This window comes from Notolabrus celidotus, chromosome 11, assembly GCF_009762535.1.
Source record: "Notolabrus celidotus isolate fNotCel1 chromosome 11, fNotCel1.pri, whole genome shotgun sequence".
NCBI classification, from domain to species: Eukaryota; Metazoa; Chordata; class Actinopteri; order Labriformes; family Labridae; genus Notolabrus; species Notolabrus celidotus.
In genome coordinates this window covers 6,969,570-6,975,206 of record NC_048282.1, presented here as the reverse complement: position 1 = coordinate 6,975,206, position 5,637 = coordinate 6,969,570, and the positions used below count along the sequence as shown (strand labels likewise).

The 5,637-nt window shown below is 39.0% G+C and overlaps 1 long non-coding RNA gene across 1 annotated transcript; it reads right to left on the bottom strand.

Moving 5' to 3' along the window:
* Positions 1–201: 201 nt before the first annotated feature.
* On the bottom strand, positions 202–2,539 carry LOC117822018. The gene is made up of 3 exons (XR_004633108.1): positions 2,276–2,539; positions 2,079–2,130; positions 202–401 (listed from the first exon to the last, which is right to left on the bottom strand). It is a non-coding gene; the product is annotated as an uncharacterized LOC117822018 (long non-coding RNA).
* Positions 2,540–5,637: the final 3,098 nt, after the last annotated feature.

The following is a 5,637-nucleotide window of genomic DNA, read 5'->3' as shown; positions in this document are numbered from 1 at the left end:
AAGTTATTTTCCACAGATTAATAAACATTGTATGAAAAGTTATGATTTTTAAAAGTAAAAAGTTTACATTATATTCAGGATCTAGTTTAAATAACTTGAGCTGAAGTTTTTTAGGTTTAGAGAGGCAGCAAAGATATAATTAAAATGAAAACACTGTATGCAGACAGTGAAGTGTTTTTAACCAGTTTAATGTGAGGTGATTTCAATGAGTCTACTTTGCGGGTACTTATGGAAACCACGAAACATTTGTGCCACATGTAACACGTTACATACATTTCTAGTGAGTGAGGGGAGTGCATTTCAAAACCTGCTTGAAGGGTGCTTCATTCAGCTGTGGCCGTGACGTCAAACAGAGTTCACACCATGACGGAGTGTGTGTGGAGGGTCCGGTTTGTGAAGGCCTATGGTGTTCAAAAGAACAGGACAAACGAGAATGGGTAGTGATATCAGAGTGACCTTTGACCTTTGACCACCAAAATCCCATCACCCTTGAGTTCAGTTGGACTTAAGTGCCAGAGAAAGTTCCACCTGACTAATCACGTTGGCAGAATGGGGCATGACAACAGACACAGCCATGTGCGAAAACCATAAAACACAATATCTCCTGCCAAGACTGTTTCCAGTGCAGAGACTTAAAGTAACCCGGCCTGACTTTGGGTAGGTTTAAATATTTTTATACTGATCACTGGAGCATTGTACTCACTTAAAGTTTGTTCTGCAGAGCACTGATTAACATGATTTCCTTTCAGCACCACATTAGTGGATTTTTGCAGCCAAAGTAGAACTTAATCTTTGTTGGGATTACAGATTTTCTTCTCCTGGCCTCTGCCAGCAGCATGGCTCTAAGTATCATCTCCTTACTTTTCCTCTAAGGGAAGTGTTCACAGCATATTACACTGAATAATGATGTTTAGTAGAAGCAGTCACCAACATGGGACAGCTTCTGTCATGCCAAGCTTTTATGCAGTATTACTTGATTCATGTTGCAATGTTTGGGATGTTCTGGTTCAGGTTCTGATTCTGGTGGGAATATTCAGGAGGCTTGTTTCGATTTGAAACCCTATTAGATGCTAAAACACTGCCCAGAAGTTTATTATACTATGGGGCAGCATTTGGTAACTCTGGCAAATTATATGAGCGGCACTTGGTTTGTCTTTAGCTGCAAAATATGGCAATAGAGCATTCACATAACCAGTGGTGTAATCAGGGGATGCGATCGACCCCCCTGGTGCCATAGACTGTAAATAATAATAATAATGGTGCCCTAATGACTGAAAGAAACCACGCTGATGTGCCCTCTTGGATTCTGCTGCAGTAGATAAAATATTACAAATTGCCTTCTCTGGTGCCATTTCAGTGGAAAACACATGAAAAAGTGCCCTCTTGATGCCCCTCCAATGTATAAAATGTAAAAAAGGGCCGTCTGGATGCATTTCCATTGATCTTAATGTGGAAAAATATCCTCTGGATGCCCTTACAATCAATGAAAGTGTTAAAAAAAAAACAAAAAAAACCCAACTCCAACCCTCTAGTAAATTAGATGTAAAAAAAATAAAGAAAATAAAAGTGCCCTCTGTGTGACTTTTTCAGTACATAACATGAAAAAGTGCCCTCTGAATGCCCTTGCCTTCACCAAAAAAGAGCCCTTTGGATGCCCATGCAGTTTATTATGCTATGTTATGATCACTATGTGATCTAATCAATAATATAGAAATATGTCAATAGTTTTGTTTCTCTTTTTCATAATTCAATTTCCACCACAACTGGTCACAAAACTAATCACAATGATGCAGCAAATTAGGTGTTAGACGCTAAAATGTTTACATTTCCCTCCAAGCAATTTTAACTTTCATACATTTTTTTCACAAAGCAGCAGTAACCAGATGACTGTAGGGTGGGATTCGCAGGGTAACTCACAAACACAATCCCTAATATAATGCTTACGATGTCAATAACATCATGACACAACAATTCTGCGAAAACTGCAAGACAATCATAAAATGAAATATCACCATTTGGGATTCACTAAAGAATACATGCTGCCTTCAAAAGGTGAAGTTCAGAAATAATGTCATTACCTTGGGAACCACCAGGAATCATGAAGTAGTGACGCAGTGAGTCTTGAGAAATCTGTTAATAGAGCCGTATTATTTTTAATTTCAAGTATCAATATTAGCACCAAGGTTAAGATGATTGTATGGGTCAAGACGATGATGTATTCCTGTACTGGTATTTTATCACACCCCTAGATGACAGCAACTCATATCATTTTTACCTTTTATTTTTGACCTGGCCCTCTTTGTTGTTTCCACAGCTGCAGTGCAGGACAAGCATCATTTAAAGGGATCTGGGGATTTCTATATTTTCAGACAAGGCATAAGTCGGTTTGAGCACTGCGTAAGCCCTCAGTCTGGCGAAAGAGAAAACACCTGACCACAAAAATACTTGAACTGGAGTAAAAAGGAACTCTCAGGAAGATGAACAGAGGAGGCTTCCCACAAGACCTCTTCTCTCCTGTGAAGACCTGGAAAGAAGACAAAGAACACCAACGCTCAAGAGACCAAACTCAAGGACTATTCACTCAGAGAGGGAGGGAGAGAGAAGCAATGCTGACTCATCTGGAGGACAAAGATTCAGATCCAAAATATCTGGAAAGAGACACCAACAGCCAAGAGAGAAGGAGAGTCCCAGGTTGGCCCATTGAGCCAGCACAGAGAAGCCTCTGTACTGAAAGGAGAGGACCAGAGAGGAAAACGTGAGACAGAGAGAAAGTGAGAGATAGTCGTACTATTTGATCACTCGTGTTCATAACTGTTGGACTTCAGAAAAACAGAGAGCTAGAAAAACAGAGACGTTGAGAATGTTAAGAGTGTTACTGCTGACCGGACAAAAGCTCATTAAATAGATTAAGACTGGCCAGGAATGCTTTTAACCAATAGTTAGCTCTTTATTATATGTGTATAAAATAAGTCAATACCATGCTCAGTGTTACAGCACAATCTTGACAGTTACACCCATGCTAATGCTAAAGGTACAGTGTGGAGAGATGGGAATATTTAAAGATATATATAGTATAGCAGTCAGACTCTAGACTGAAACGCTCCCTTGCTTACTTGCCATTGGTTAAGCAACGGTGGCCTAGGACAAGACGCTGCTGTGATGCATGATGAGCATGATCCTCCATTCGTCAAGTTTTTACCATCAGAAAAGTTTATCAATACAAATTATTTTGCATGCAACAACAACCACCATACTCTTTTTCATCTTCCAACCTTGCATTTGTCAAAGCCACTCACAAAATACAAAAATGCATACGTTGCTTATTTGTCTGTCCTGATCTGCGGTAGAAACATGGCGATGCAAGATGGCGGCCTTGGTGGAAGGGGACCCGCTAGCTATGTAGATATAAAAGGCTCATTCTAAGTTAATATAAACATTAAGATTTTTATCTTCTTGTGATTACACACCTTTGTCCTATTATTAATTCATTTAAAATACAATATTCCTTTTCTACCAAGCCTATTCTGCTACATGTTGCTGAATACTACATACTCCACCCTTTAATGACAAAATTAAAAATAAATAATTTTTAAAGTCCAATAAAATCAGATGATTTAAAGTTATGTTTTTGGGCTTTTACACCTTTATTCAGACAGGAGAGGACAGTGGATAGAGCAGAAAACTGGGAGAGAGAGTGGGGGAAGGACGTGAGAAAGGGGCTGGAATCAAACCCAGACTGCCGCTATAGGGGTGCGCAATTTCACCATTAGGACAAATCTGAGCCCAAACAGACAGTCAAATCAGATTTCATGCTCTGTGACAAACAATTACATTATAACATTTTTCATTTCCAAAATGCTGTCAAAGTAAAAAGAATGATTTAAATTTGTAGATAAATATTTTTTCACTTAATTTCCTCTGGAGAGTGTACTTCATCATTCTGTATTTACAGCAGAAAAGAAACCAAATGAATTGATTAAACAAACATGACCTTACCTAAAATAAGCCTCTTCCTGGATCCGATAAGTTCATTTATTTCTTTTCTGTCTTTAATTCTGCACAGACACGAGCAGATGGAGAGGCTTCCTGGTTACCATCTGCTGGTTCTCTCACTTTGACTCTGATACCCCGGGCAAGCCAAGGACACCGGAGAGGTTCTGCCCTGAAATAATAACACTAATACTGGCATTAGGATTATCATTTGATATTTGTAACATTAGTATGTATAAACAAACCTCTATATATTTTTGCCATCTGCACCCCAGAAATTAAACATTAAGATCTGACATTGACCTAAAATCACGGCTTGTTAGATAAATGATGTTCGAATTATTAAAAAGTGATAACTAATATTCGTAAAACACGTCAGTCAACCACATTTGTCTTCACGTAAAAGACTATTTAAAAAAATCTTTACTTTCTGCCTGCATGAATGGTCACTCAGACGGTATCAGGTCTTCAGTCAGAGGTGTTGGGTTTTTTTCAGTCCATGGTTCTATATTATTTAAATGACGCTGAGTAACCCTCAGACATGTAAGATCCATGGGCCAGTTTATATTATATGAAATTTCATCCGTCTGAAATTCCTTTAGTGTCTTGAGCATGTTTCAGGAAAATATAATAATTTCCTTAAACCAGGCCTGTGACAGGAGTCAGGCCTATCTCAGGTATTTAGATTATATTATCATTATGTCTAACACAAGAAACATTCTAAGGCAGTGAAGGACACACAAGGCTAACCATTGAGATTACAGAGGCATGATTCAGCCTCTGGATACGGATAAACCCTGATACTATGTGCTAACATAGACACGGCCAGTTCTGCCACATGCAAAAGGTCAGCCCTCATTGTTACAAAAACAATACAGCAACCAGATCCTACTTTTATCACACAAAGTCACTAAATCTTCTCAGCTTCTCACTACCGTTTCCTCTTTGTAAAGAAATTGTCGAGAGAGTCAGGTCCTGGCCTCTGTGCGAAGTCTTTGTTACAACTAACTTAACAGGTTCTGAGAGCTATATCCTGAAGGGTCCTCATCATGTCAGTCCAGACACTGCTCAGCAAAATGCACACCATGCTGGCTGCAGCCACTGCAGCTCAGTTACTGACAGAGGTACTGGTAAAAGTCGAAATGACACAGACACATGTTTGCAGGGTCTGCAATATGTTCGTCAGAGAGTTTTCTCACACAATGTCATGACTGAAGTAAGGTTCAAAGTTGCACAGATGTAGACAACCTCAAAGAGACTTATTGTAAGGTTCAAGGGAAAGGGATTGCACAGGAAAAAACTTGGAGGCTGTTTTGACTTCATTGCTATGCTATAATAACAAATAAATCACTCACAGCAACTCCAAGGAACCTTCATTTCTTGTCCTGTACTCCTGTGAAAAGCATTGAAACATGAGGATTTAGAAAAATCCGTTGATGGTCTGGTTTGTATTAAAATGAGACACTTCTCACAACACGTGCTCCTCTTTTATGGTATAGTTTGTTGTCCATTAGTACTCTGTGCAAGGTTGATTCTGTAGGAAATGAGTTACCTATCTCATCATACAAAGTGTCCATCTTTATATAAAGTCCAAGTTCCAAGCAGGACAGTGGAAAGATCTGCAGATGTTTTGACAGTTTCTCTTCA